The sequence below is a fragment of the Abramis brama genome, assembly GCF_963993115.1.
Source record: "Abramis brama genome assembly, chromosome: 7".
In the NCBI taxonomy this organism is placed as follows: Eukaryota; Metazoa; Chordata; class Actinopteri; order Cypriniformes; family Leuciscidae; genus Abramis; species Abramis brama.
This window is the reverse complement of record NC_139969.1, coordinates 7,060,595-7,075,303: the sequence shown is the minus strand read 5'-3', so window position 1 is coordinate 7,075,303 and position 14,709 is coordinate 7,060,595. Positions and strand designations below refer to the sequence as shown.

At 35.3% G+C, this 14,709-nt stretch overlaps 1 protein-coding gene and 1 long non-coding RNA gene across 4 annotated transcripts in view; one reads left to right on the top strand and one right to left on the bottom strand.

Annotated features, from left to right (window-relative positions):
• Positions 1-4,211, bottom strand: part of per2 (period circadian clock 2) — a 32,715-nt gene extending 28,504 nt beyond the window's left edge. For 2 of the 3 annotated variants that reach the window (XM_084119755.1, XM_084119754.1), the window contains exon 1: positions 3,622-4,211. The gene's annotated coding sequence lies outside the window, so the exon portion shown is untranslated. The remainder of the gene's footprint in view (positions 1-3,621) is intronic. The other variant, XM_084119756.1, reaches the window with a different exon arrangement.
• On the top strand, positions 833-13,141 carry LOC311086766. Its single transcript, XR_014607115.1, has 3 exons — positions 833-956; positions 1,153-1,267; positions 13,084-13,141. It is a non-coding gene; the product is annotated as an uncharacterized lncRNA (long non-coding RNA).
• Positions 13,142-14,709: the final 1,568 nt, after the last annotated feature.

Here is a 14,709-nt window from a genome sequence, read left to right as displayed (position 1 = left end):
GATATATGGACTTTTAAGGTAATCAGCTTACCTAGTTTAAATAACCGCATGACAGTGTGAAGAAGAAAACTAAAAAACACTTTTAGATATCAATCTGCATATGCGATGGACATTGATTATGCTCATCTTTAGCAGCTCCTTTGAAGGCATCTTGAGTAAAACAACTCTAAATTTAATGAAGCACATAAAAAAGAACTGTACCAAAAACGATGCAACCATGTTTTACAGAATACAGAAGTTTTTTTTTGAGCAAAACCCCCATTAGTTGATGGTCTTCTTGTTATCTTAATATGTCTTCCCTCCTAAGGTGAACGACTCCATGTAGAATAAAATGACTATTTATTAGGCTACCAATATGACGCCATTCCGCATTTTATGTGAATGTACATAATCTTAAACATAATACTATGCATTTCTTTAAAGGTAAAATTATTTAATTTATTTTTAAAGCCTTTAAAAATTCACAAAAAGAGATGAGAACAAACTCAAAACTGGCAATAAAACTGTAGTTTAAAACAAATCGCATCCTCTGCGTAATCTAATTCCATGCCCGTTCTGTTTCTCATCTAATTCCCATCCAACCACTCGATGAAATAATGCTGCAACTTGGAAAGATAGCATCAATGAAAGCTTTGCACTGTTCGTGTGGCTCTGAGCCAGGAATGGTCTCTAAATACATAAAAATGCACCCGAGGACACTCTTCGTGCGTCATCACTTGCTACCCTCCCACTGCATACTCTGCCCCAGCAGCCAATCCCAACGCTTTCAGCCTATCCTGTTGAGCAACTCCGGACACATCACCGAAAACTGCTCGCCCACACTTTCTCTTTTATAGTCAGAGTGAGTTCAACAACGATGGCCCTACAACATGTACTAGAAACAGCTATATTTGAAGAAAGATAATGTTTCCACTCAGACAGATCACCCAAAGCACATCCTTTATTTCATTTATTGGGTTAGTTCACCCAAAAATTAAAATTCTGTCAGTAATTACTCACCCTCAAGCGACGAGAATACTTTTAGTGTGCAAAAAACTAAAATAACGACTTTATTTAACTTTATTTAACGCACAAAAAGTATTCTCGTCGCTTGCTACTGTAGTCACTTGGACTATTATAACGATGTCTTTACTAACTTTTCTGGGCCGGCAGATGAAATTACCTAGCAGCCTATGGAGGAGTGAGCCAGCTCTCAGATGTCATAAAAATATCTTAATTTGTGTTCCGAAGATGAACGAAAGTCTTACGGGGTTGGAACAACATGAGGGTGAGTAATTACTGACAGAATTTACATTTTTGGGTGAACTACCCCTTTAAAGAATGCTATTACAGATGCTATCTACGCATTTATCCTTAATTTATTCTTAATAGTGGTGTCCAACCACTGTTTGGAGAAGATGATGATCAGTTTCTGATTACGTCAGTGCTGCATGTGCAACCATTATTCCAGCATCACCAAAATTAGATCTAACAATTACGTGTCTCTAGGTTCTCATTTGGATCAAGCTCTGCAACATTCACTGTCTTGGCCAAGAAAATAGATTACATACGAGACAAAAAAAAAAGAAAATTGGCATTCTGGTAAATCAAAGCAGATGTTGAATGAAAACATCTACAAAACTGTAAATTCTCAAAATTTACTTCAAACCTGTACATTTTAAATGGAATAGATCATGACATATGCACATTAAAATGCAAATTAGCTTATATCACACAAAAGATTTTGGGAAATGATTGCAAACAAATTGTGATGAATACAATTAGAGGTCAGCTTTGAGGAAAAAGACCAGTTAAACACAAACCAGGGATACAAAGGTGCTGAAAAACAGCATGAGAAAGATCTCAACTACCTGATTTTCTTTAATTTTGTCGCAAAATGTTACTATATTATTGCTCAGCTCTTTATTTAAAGTTGGATATTTAAGTATGTCCAACTTTATCCACCTACATTATAATCGTGTATAGTGTAGGTGGATAAAGTTGGACATAATATATAGAAAATTTCAACTACTTGCTTGTATAAATGGTAAATGTAAACTGCATTATCGCCCAGCTCAAATCTGCTAAATGCAAATAAAGGATGAAGATATTATAAAAATTAACATCATGATTTTTTATAAAGCTGCTTTGAAACAGAAAAGTGCTATAAAACAGTTTATGCAAGATACACAATGCACATGCAGAGTTTATGTGCTCATTACATTAGAGGCAGATTAAGGTATTTGGAGCACCTCTTGTATGAGTAGGTCAGTTTTAATAGCCTGCAAACAACCCACTGCCTACCAAGCTCAAGCTCATCTACCCAGCATACACTGTGACATAAGTGGTCAACTGCCAACTTCAGGCTATTTTTACTCCTTTAAAATCAATTTAAAGTCAAAGCTGCCATCATATACTCATCCTCATGTTGTTCCAAACCAGTCACCATTCACTTTCATTGTATGGCAAAAAGATTCAAATTAAAGTGAATGGTAACTGAGACTATAATTCTGGCTAACATTTCTTTGTGTTCTACAGGAAATATAAATATAGGTTTCCAGTAGTTAAAATGACCACATGCTGTTTCTTTTTAATTAATTAATTAATTAATTAATGTAAACTAGAACTCTTATGCAATAGGTTCCTCATTGTCATAAGTCTGATGTGTGCATCAGTGGCATGTGTTACAGCAAGTCATTATCTAACATACATGACTCTACCCCTGACAATTATATATGCAGCCTGCAATGACATAATGTTCACATCCAGACTCATACAACAGTACGAAAGGTTGAGATTCATTCATTTTGGGAGGGAAATGTGTGGCAGTCTATTTTAGCAATTATTCTTTTATTACTAGTGTATATTTTTGCTATGAGTACTTCTCTTTTTAAAATACTAGTAAGTAATTTGTGGTAAAAAAATTTTTTTTTTACATTTTACTTGCAAATTAGCAAAGGTATTTATCCACAAACTATTACTTATTCCTCCTTACATAACTATTCATTAGGAAATATTAAATATTTCTTAGTTACTAGAATAAGTACTAGCATATATTGTAGTTATAACAAACTGAATAGACACTTAAACTTGTAATTTATTAAACGCTAGTATCTATTACAGTTGTTTCTAGGAAGATTTTTAGAGAAGTGACTACTAAAGAAGTCAGTATTAAATAGATACTAGTGAGTTAAGGAATAAATGTTAAAATGGCTTGCCATGACAAACGAGGCTGTTTCATAACCTAAGAGTTCGCTTTTTATCAAAATATTTTGCAGTTTCATAGTCTCAGTAACTAGGGTGAATTTAAAAAAAAGTTATATGGCATTTCTTCGTCAAGGTAAACAATGAGGACAAAACTAGTGATTTAAAGGGCTTTGGTCTGGAGCACTGACCGAACATGACCTAATCACTGACACAGTTATGCAACGCGTAAGTTTAATACATAACATACATATTTGACATATATATGACTGAACCGATGTATATCACATATGTTACAGTGTATATGTACGAACACCACTTTGTGTTTACGAAGTAAACTTGTTTAAGAGAATGGTTCACATTGCAGTCAATGCAAAATGTTATAACGTTACAACTCCTCAACAGCCGAGTCTTCTAAACAGCATGAATGTATCTTACCTGACAACTTAAACAGTCTTCTTTTTCGTACAGGTTGGATGCCTCAAAGCAGGTATCCGTCCTGTCCGGCTAAATTAAACATATTCCTGAAATTCCAGTCAAGCCACAGCGTCAGTTTGACACACATCGCCGGAGACTGCTCTCTAGTCTCTCACACCGGTGCCCTGGATCTCTCGAGCTCGCAGCATGACCTGCATTCAAACTCCTCCCACCGTACACTCCTATTGGCCAAACGCCGCAAATTTGCATGCGAAAAATGCGGAAATGCCAGGAACGCGCTGTGATTGGCTCAGAGGGCCGCCAGTCTTTTTACATAAGTATGTCATACGCCTCACGTGGACAATCATGACCAGTGACTACGACGTGCGTTGCGTATGGACAAATCAGTAGTAAGAGAAAGCTGATGAATGGGACAGCGAAGAGGGAAAAGCCTGTGGTTGGTCCTGGGAAGCTGAGTACGCGGAGCGTTATACAAACGGTTATACAAGTGTGTGTACAGTCAATGTGGTCTCTCCCTGTATGAGTGAAACACGGCATGTGATCTGCTATTATAGCTTGGAAGGACGTGCGTGCATGCTCGAAATTATCCAGTAAGTTAGGTTGTATAGGTATATCAAGGGACCGTTTTCTTGCAGTGAAGTTCATCTACGTTGTAGTAATGTACATATACGCACATACATATAATATATAACCCGACTGCACTCTTGGTTTGTTTCATTCATTTTTGCCATGTCATAACACACAGGCTACATAACATCTCATACAGATGCTATTGCATAACATCTCAAGTAGGCTATTCATTTTTTGCCCTTAGTTGTCAAACTGCATATGTTTGAGCTGCAGTGTTGATATTGTACTGTCACATTGAGCATCCTCTGCAACAAATCCATTTTCCCAGGGAGGCTTTTTATTTGTACCATGATATATAAGGCTATCTGTTTTAAAGCACCCTGGATATGTGAGTTTATTAGAACCCACAATAATAAACAGTAGAGTAGCGAAAAACACTCTCTCTTTCTCTGTTTGGACTCTCTCCATCCCCATCTGTTAGAAGAGGAGTCATCTTGATTGCCAATAATTGTTTTTCTCTTCCTGCATTCATTTATTTTTACTTCAAGGCAATGTTCTGGTCTGACCTGCTGAAACAGCTATTTATGTGATGGTAAACCCGTTTTGTTCTTTGGCGAAGTATGCCGATTGTGATTATGATTTCCAATCAGTTGTGTTTACGTAGCTCATTATATCAGTTCCATCTTCCATTTAAGCAATATCATAAGCAATAGTGCTGTTGTTCTGAATATGGCACTAAGCTGCATTTTGAAAAAGAATCTGCAAGGACAAGACCTCTTGAGGTGATCAAATTGAACACAAATGTATCAAAGAAGATGAATGGAATGTTTTCTGTGATATTTTTCTCACATGCACAAAAATCTCTTTAAAATAAATCTCAATAACACCAGATGGCCCAGATGGCTTCTATCTCTTCCAATATGGATCCACAAGATGGACACCAAATCACACCAGACCATTTCTAAAATCTCTCACAGATCCAGAAACACTATCTTTCTGTTTCTCACTCCTCTTTCTGAGAATATTAAGCAAAAACATAGTCACAATAAATCCACAGAAGCTTTCTGATATATGCACAACAAGCAGGAGGTGTTTTGTTATACAAGCAGAGACATATGAATTATTAATAGCTGATCATTAGTGTGTTCCCACTAATGAACTCCGAAAGTGCAAAATTCTCAATGATGGAAATGGCAGAGATTCCCTAAACATATTTTATCTTTTTAAAACAGAGATTCAGAAAATCCCACTATATATGAAATGTGCATAGTGTTTGGAGGCTATTACATTGATAACATATGTAAATCCTCTACATTTTGAACTGAAACTCCGTCTCCCCGAATTCCAGCCCAGGTTATCCTATAACTGAGGTCTGATAGTGAGTATACAAATGAATATAGCATGACAGATCAAACGGGAAGTCCTCATTCATGGGCTGAATGAGGATGCAAACAAAAATACACTCTAAACGTTCAATCGATCCAACAAGGACATGTGGGTGTAATGTTTTCAGTCCTGGCGGAAGCACTTTATAACTGAAAAAGCCATGAGTCAGTGAATTGAGTGGACCATCTTTAATAGTTCCACTTTTATCAGATACACGACAGATCAAGGCTGTTTGAGTGTGTTTGTCATTGGTTCTTTTGGGTTTTGTGAAATGGTGTGAAAGTGACGCACATAAAAGACAACCGAGGGCCAAAACAATCCTATAACAAGACTCTTAAATGACGCATTGTTTGAGTGGTGTTCAGTAAAAAGTGCACTTATTGTTTTATTATGGGGTGACCATTTGTTTTTTGGGGTTTTGTTTAGCAATGAATGACATTTATAGACAAAGAAATGTCATATTTCTGCATGTAAAATCTAAGAGACCAACTTTTGGTTAAAATAAAGTATCCTTCATTGAGAAGACGATCTCATAATGCATTATGACTTCCTTGGTGGGGAAAAAAATCCATCCAAGATGGTGAATGCAGCAAAAATATTAATTATAATTACAATTACAATTCATTTAATGTTTAAAAGCATAAAATAGGTTAATTGCATTAAAAGTATACCTATACGGAACTCACACTCAGTAACCTTTCATATGGTTAGCTATTTTTAACGTCATCTGTTTGGCCTAATTTGATCAAAACTGCCATACTGAGCTCCATTCTCATGACATAAACTCTGTAACATGATCTCTTCTTGTCTATATATCTCATAAAATAACACAATAAAAATGCTGAAACATTTTACTCAGATATTTAAGATCAGAAATCAGGTGAAATGAGGCATGATTTTTTTGTCTGTTTGCTGTAACTAATTGTGAATTGTATTTAAACTGACTGTAGCTACATATTTCATGTACAACAGAGTTTCCCATTTCTTTGGCCCTAAATGAAGAAGCTATGATTTCCTAAAGGTTCCAAACGGGTTCTGAAAGGGGGTTTTGGCTGCGAGTGCCTTTCAGTGAACAGAAAGAACCATTTTTTCTTAGTGTGAAGAACATTTTTTATAATCTAAAGAACACTTTTCCATTATAAAGAACATTTTGTGCAATGAAAGGTTCCATTGATGTTAAAAGTTCTTTATGGAATCATAGATGCCAATCAAGAACTGTATTTTTAAGAGTGTATTTAAAAGAACACATTATAGGATTCAGTTTCATTGGGGGAAATTAAATCACATCTCAGATTCTATTTATTTTCCTGCATTGTAAGACAACACTTTAAAAATCTATAGCATATTCAGCACTTTTAAAGAATCCTTTTGGGATCACATGACGTAGCCAGTCATGGGAGGAGCCAGGTGTCCTCAGGTTGCACCAAATGATTGATTAGCTGCATTTGTTTGGTATGTGTTTTTGTATGCAACAAACACACACCACCATATGTTTAGACACCATACGACTGATTCCCACGAAACTATATGGCATGATTCCATGCTGCTATTTACAAATACAAGATTATGGATTTAGTACTAGATCCACTGTGTTTTAATGGACACACGGTAGCACATTCCTGAACCAAATCACTTCTAAACTTACAAGCACATTTTGAACTCCTCCGCAGTAAGCTCTTATTGTCTGGATTTTCCATTACATCTGTCTGGAATACGGAAAGGGGAGTTGTCTTTTGGATCCTGTCCTAAGCATTACATCACCAAAATAACCCAGCAGCAGACATGACCGGGATAGAAAAGCATGCTGTCCTCCTCCCTCAAACTTCCTGGAGTGACCACCCCTTCCCTCACCTCACTTCACTTTTGTGCTTATAGTGGAGTTTGGTATGAGTTAAGCAGACAGCAGTGTCCGTATGTGCCATACACGAGCCAAAAGCAAATGTACTTCGTCATTATTTGTGGAGCAATATCATAGACCTCAGTCACACAGCCTTTTATGTCATCTAAATGCTGTTACAAAATAAAGGACACATTTTTTCTGCCAGCATTTTTGCCACAGTGCAACAGAAATAGCCTAATCCATAAATAAAAATCCAAATTCTCTCCCCAAAAATTGTTTTTAGCTAACATTTAACATTCAAAGAAAAAAAACAACAACAACCAGATATACATGCTTCTGTAAAAGTGACCATCCTCTCCCATGAAGCATTGCGAATGACAATCAAATTATGAGTTGTTCTCCCTGCATGTGCAATTACTGCATATATTTGTATACTGTATCGGATTCTAAATAATTGTATGTAAAAGGATGTTTTATACTTTTAATCAACGGCTATTGGTGAAAAGTTTTATAATCTTTTCCACTCATAGACAGACTGACTGACTGACTGATTGATTGATTGATTGATTGACGGACAGAAATAGATAGATAAAGAGTACTGTGAGTTCATGGATTTAAATGATTAAATTCACAAGCAATTGCAGGGTTTATACTATAAAACAATATTCAGAGGATCAGAATGACAATATATTTAAACAGTGATTGTAAAATAATGTATATTATATTTTTTACATTATGTCATTCACAATGGTAGAAGGATTTAAGTACACACAATTCTTTATTGAAGTTTTAAATAAATAAATAAATAGATAAAATATAAACCCTGAAGTCATTGCAAGCTCCTTTTAAAGGATTTAAATGATTCTGTTAAGCATGTTCAGGATTGTAGCTTAACAATATGTCAAAGGATCAGATATGACATTATTCCCCTTCAGACATAGAAAACTGATTCCACTGACAAAAGTGTTAATGAAGGCCAACAGGCAGAGAGGCATGAACAAGAATTAACTGTATATGCCCACCTCTCTCCATGACGCAAATCATTAGATGTGTGGGTTTGTTCATGGCTTATCAGTAGGAGTGGAGATCTGTGGAGTGCTTCGGGAAGAGGACATGTAAAACCAACACACAACAATGACAATCAAACAACAACCACAATGTACTGTTTTAGCATTAAGATATTATGTAATATCAGAAACTTGCATTTCCTTACAAGGTCCCAGGATTTTATTCCCCCATCTGAGGTTGGTGATTTAGCCAAAACTAATTTCTTAGACCTGCATCAAATATATTTGCTAGTGCTTAAAAAGCACCCTAATGCTGCTTTTTTGAATCACCATTTAAAAAAAAAAAAAAAAAAAAAAAAAAGGTTTAATAGGATTCTGGTACTTGGTAGTTGCATTCTTGTTGTCATGACACTAGATCTTTAAGTAGCTTAAGATGTTGTCAGCTTGTTTGAGTGCATGCTACACTCTTGGAAAAAAGTTCAAATGGGGTTCTATATGGAACCCTAAGGTTCTTGAGTCAACTAAAATTAAGGCTTTTAACAAAATTAAATCAAGTACTAAAGTAGCTTATTAAAATAATGCACAAGATTTTATAACAAAATAAACATTGTGCTAGAACATGGTTTTAGAATATAGTAGAATATAAAGGCCCCGTTTTCATAGACATTGCTTAGATTGAGCCAGGATTATGCCTTAGTTCAATTAGAACATTTAAGTAGCTTTTTAAAACATGCCTTATAAAAAAAAAAAAAAAAAAAAAACACATTACTGTTGTGCATCTTGAGACAAAATAAATGGCACTGACATATTATAAGATATGTCACTGCAAGTTACTTTCCATTAAAACAGCTCAAACATGCATTTTAGTCTGGGACTAGGCTTAAGCGTCATCTGTGAAACCGGGGGAAAGTGGTTTCAGGGGTGATTTGAGATCTAGAACTAAACATTTCAGATACATTTATCTCTGAGACAGTTAATTCTGATATCTGACAGCTACAGGTGCTTGCAGGGGAAATAAAGCCATAGGCCTGGAATAAAATATTATGAAAAATGTCAAAGTTGTCAATGTTAAAGTGGCCATGCAGTATTCAGAAACCCTTGTTATTAGCGACACCAGTGGCCATTAAGTGAACTGCAGCCAGCAACTTATTGCTCGTGCTCGCACTGGCAAACAAGAAACTGAAGGTGATCCCGATTACTCACGGCGAAGTTCTTATTCGTTCTTTGCTTCGGAGTAAAAATTATTTGGAAATACCTTTTTATAAATACCTTTATAATTGAACGCAGCAGTTAAGAAAGCATAGCAATGTGGATATCCATATGCATGAGCTCTGCAATTCACCAGCATCATGTGTTGACGGATGAGGTAATTCAAATGACAATGTTTTGATAGTTTGATTCTAAAGTATATTTGAGGCTATGGACTATAGGGGTCTGTTCCTGGAGATCAACCTTGCCTGCAAGCCTTTGCAACCAGACTGTAATTAAGTTGTGTTTTATCAGAGTTCGAGCTAAACTTTGCAGGAAAGTAGATCTCTTAGGAACACTATGGGTTATTATAGATCTTGCTAAATTTGAATTAATCCCTTTTATTTGTATGACACATTGAAATTACAGTAGCCTACAGAATGGCTCTTTCGACATTATCCTGAACATTGTAGGCCTATATGTGCAACATTAATTGTGTTTTCTGTTTAAATCTATATTTTAGATCTTATTGTGAACAGTTCATCCATGTGTATGTGTTTTTTATATCTCGCAATTGTTATAATAATTGGATCTTCCGTTGAAAACATTTTTTTTTCTTTTTCATTATTCTGTCAAACTTGTAGCCTACATTGCAATAAGGAGGGGAAGATCTGACACTACTTCCGTTTCATAGCAACTTTAAAACACAGAGGCTGAGCCAATCTGAGTGTAAAGACAGTCATGGTCCAGAAAAAATGCAGTTCTTTCCTGCAATGATTGATGTCAGTAGGATGCATCATCTGAGCTGATGCAAAAAGGAGAGTTCCCCTTCTTAAAATTCATGCTCATATCAAGTCATTAGTCTAAACACAGAGAGTTATTTCTGCCTCCCACACATAATGAACCGGCGGAAATGCATCACAATTCACCCACTTTAAAAATGCATATCTTCTCACCTCCCCTGCACACAGACACACACGATCACGCGCCACCACACTCCTACTAACACACACCCACGGCTCTGGCATCCTTCATTTGCCCACTGAATCATTACACGTGATGTAGTTTTCATGTCAGTCAATAAAGTCAAATCATCCACCAAAAGTCTCAACCTGTGTTAAAAAAAAAAATATGTATATGCATATATATATATATATATATATATATATATATATATATATATATATATATATATATGAAGAGTTCAGATGCAAAAGCCTCTAAATGCCATCTGAAATTCTCTTCTAGAATGATAATTTTTATTAAGCTCGTATATTTAAGTTCAGTAATTTCACTTAAATGACAATTCATAGGTAATTTACAAGCCTGATAAAAATGATCATTCTAGAAGAAAATTTCAGATGGCACTTAGAGGCTTTTGCATGTGAACTCTTATATATATTATATATGTGTGTTATATATAATATATATATGTGTGTGTGTAGTATGTATGTATGTATGTATGTATGTAGGCTATTATGTGTTAAACATTTTAAAATGTTAAAAAGACTTGCATGTTTATTAAATTTTCTTTAGCATTTAATATGTAAATATGTAAGAGTGTAAACATTTTACATTAAAATGTAACAATATTTGTAGTGTTTGGTATGTCCCATTTTGCCTTAAAGACAGCAAGCAACCAAGCTGGCATTGCCAATAATCATTTGATACTGACGCTAACATTTTTGCAAATCCTAAAACTTTATTTGCAGGTTTAATTTAATGAAAAAATCCCAATGTGGCCTGAAAGTCAAGGAAACTTGTTCAAACAAAAAAAGTAAATAAAGCATCAATCAGATGTCACTATTGTAGAAGTTAACTGACTGTGCTATCATGGAGGATGTGGGAGCTTCAAAATCCCACATTTGTGAAAACGCTTGGAAACCACACACGGTGTGACTTGACGCAGATGGTGGGCAGGGTTTGCTTTTTTCCTCCTCAGAATGTTGTATTATGTGCGTCACAGACATACATTTTCGATTAGGCCCACAGCTGATATGTTTTAAATTTTGCATGGAATAGCTTTCAGATTATACACACAACAAATTATTATAAACATGCAATGATTGTATTTACTCAGTACAACACCCAAAAGCTATTTGGCACTAGGTTGTTGATAAAGACCACTAATACGACATTGTTACAGTGATCATTGACAATTCTAGTTGTAATTGGTTTCTACATAATATGTTGTGCATATGATCCCTTATTAGTTATTATTTTTTTACTTGGAGGAAACAGGGCCATGCCATAGTCTCAAATCACTGAGACTAAGAACAAAAAGCCACAAAAGTCTGTTTTATAATGCCTTTGATGCACACACCTTTACGATTTATCTTTATTCATATTGTACACAATGTCTTTGTTTTTACTGACCTGAATATCAGCACACATAAGTCTTTATATTTCTGTGTGCATGTTTGTTTTGAATGAAACTGGCCACAGACTCTTGGTCTGTGCTGCTCTCTGATAGGCCAATGACGCACGTGAAAAAAATAATACTCAATTTTTTTTTTAATTAATACATTTTATTTCCATTGAGGTCTTTCATAACAATATTTCTATACTAGGCTTAGTAGGCTATAATAAAAACGTGCAGAGCGTGAATACGGCCGTGATCTGTGTGATCAAAATCTGTGTGATAGCGCCCTCTGCTGACTGATAGAAGGATTGTCCCTAAACCGACAACTAAAAGAAAACATGATTAAATGACTAAATTCACAGTTTACACAATTCAATTTGCAATAACGACCGACTGCCTGTACTTTATCCCTCTTACTGCACGGTTACGATGAAAGCAATCCGAACGCTGGAAAAAATCCGCAGTTCACGCTAACGTTACTTCCGATGTCTGTTGACCATCAGAACCAGTAGCCTAGGCTACTACGTATTCATAAAAGCTCAAGCTTCCTGTAAGTTATCATATAAATTGTACGATTAAAATAGTAAAATAGTTGTTTTAGAAAAAGATAAATACAACTACTGTTCATTTAATATGAAGTGACGGTTTTATAACAAACCTTGCTTAATGTAGGCTATTGATAACCTAAAATGCTCTACAGTAGGCCTAGCCTAAGTTTACAATGTGTAAATTATACAATGAATGGGCATAACTAGTCATTAGCATATACAAAATTATTGCAATTGTATTTTACAAATTCATTCAAAATAATAATAAAAACTACTTATTTGCAGGTGTCATCATTTGCTCTGTTTTTCCCCACTGTTTCTCGCTTTGTGAAAAAACGTATTTTGATAGCATCACCAAACCCAATTTCGTTGAATTTCTCGTTGATCTGAAGGGAAAAAAAAGGACTGTAATGGAATAACAAACCAACTTTTGACAAATATATTGCTATATTTCATCATGAAATGATATGTGATGACATTAAAACATTTGGCTTCGAAGCATTTCAGAGCACACAGAATAAATCACTTTTACCTTAGCTAAGATGTTCGATCTTATTTCAGGGTCATTGAGGTCCAGTTGTCCACCAGGATTCAGTTTCATTCGCAACGTCACCCTTTTGCCTTGACCTAAGGACACAGGTACAAACAAACATACGAACATCAAAGAAAATGAAATATGTTCAGATCTAATTTTACCATTACATTTGCCAAAATGCAGAGATACTCACTTTGGCTACAGAAAAATGAAAATGTCATTGTGCAACTCTTTTTGACCAGTTTCCAGGTATCAGTGTCTATTGCGAGACAGTTCTGAGTCACGGTATGTCCACTCTCCGTAATGTTTTGTGGGTCAGACTCAGAATTCAGATTAAACCCCCCTATCCATGCATTACTATTATCAGACTGAGAAAGATGAGAAGCCCTCATTTTGTCTAGATCCTCCTCATTGTACACAAAAAGCAGATCTGTGTATTTCAGTCTGCAGTAGCTCTCAGCTTGTGTCCAATTCATGAGATCAGATACATAATAAAACTGCCTAGGAAGAAGAGAGTAACCCCCAAAAAGACCTGTAAGAGAGAATATGCATCAAAACTCGGAATGACAGACTAAACTCATTTAGAACACTGTAAATCCATTGCATAGAATCATCGACATCTCTATGGTCCACTTATAAAATTTAAATAACAAAGATTTGTTACCCGAGAGAAAAAATAGCAGTGCAGTTATCAGATTCATGTCTGCAGTGTGTCAAAGCTCACGTCGTCTTGTGTTTGGCGTAATATTGCATCTGAACCAAGCATGCATGTGTGATGATTATATATGTTGCAGCGATTGGTTGACACGTGTCAACATCATGTCGTTTTGAATAGGACACAGTGTCCTTCACAGGCATCTTGCAAACAAAAATACCCCATTTGTTTCTTCCATACCATCATGCAATTAGGACTGCTGACATTTGATCAGATGCAGCCAATATTTTTGTAATATCATTTTATGAATATGACAGGAAATGCTGGGCACTTATATGTGGAAGATTCTAGTTGTTCAATGTTTTTGTTTGAAACAAACAAAGGTTGTACAGTAAATTCGATCTTTTAGACACTACAATGAGTCATGTCTTAACTGTAACGGTTGATGTCAAAATCCAACAAAAACATCGACAATTTCTTCTGAGTTACATTTAGTTCAAGTCACTTTGTTATATGGCGGTCAATAAAATAAGAATGTGTATGTAATATATGATGGAAAAACCAGACATCACAGCAATGTCAGTTTAAAATATGAATTAATAGCAAACAATAAAGATACAGTAAGACCTTTTATTGGGACAAATATATACAGACTGTAAAATATGATCAGGATCCTATTAGAGATTTGTATGTATTGGTAAACATATTTTTTAAAAATATGGATCTACATATTACCATGTATTGCTACCGAGTCTCAAGATTAAATTATTTGATGTTAAAGCAAAGAAAAGACGAATAATATTTATCCTGAGTGAATATAATTATCATTAATCTGTACAATACAGAGATGAGCAGGCATGCAAATATTTTTTATTTTTAAATTCTCCATATATTGTGATTCAGTTTTGTCCCGTGCTTTCATTGAAAAGTGATACACTATGCTACACTAATGCAAATATGGCATTTGTTTGATAGCTGACCTGTTCTTGTTTGCATC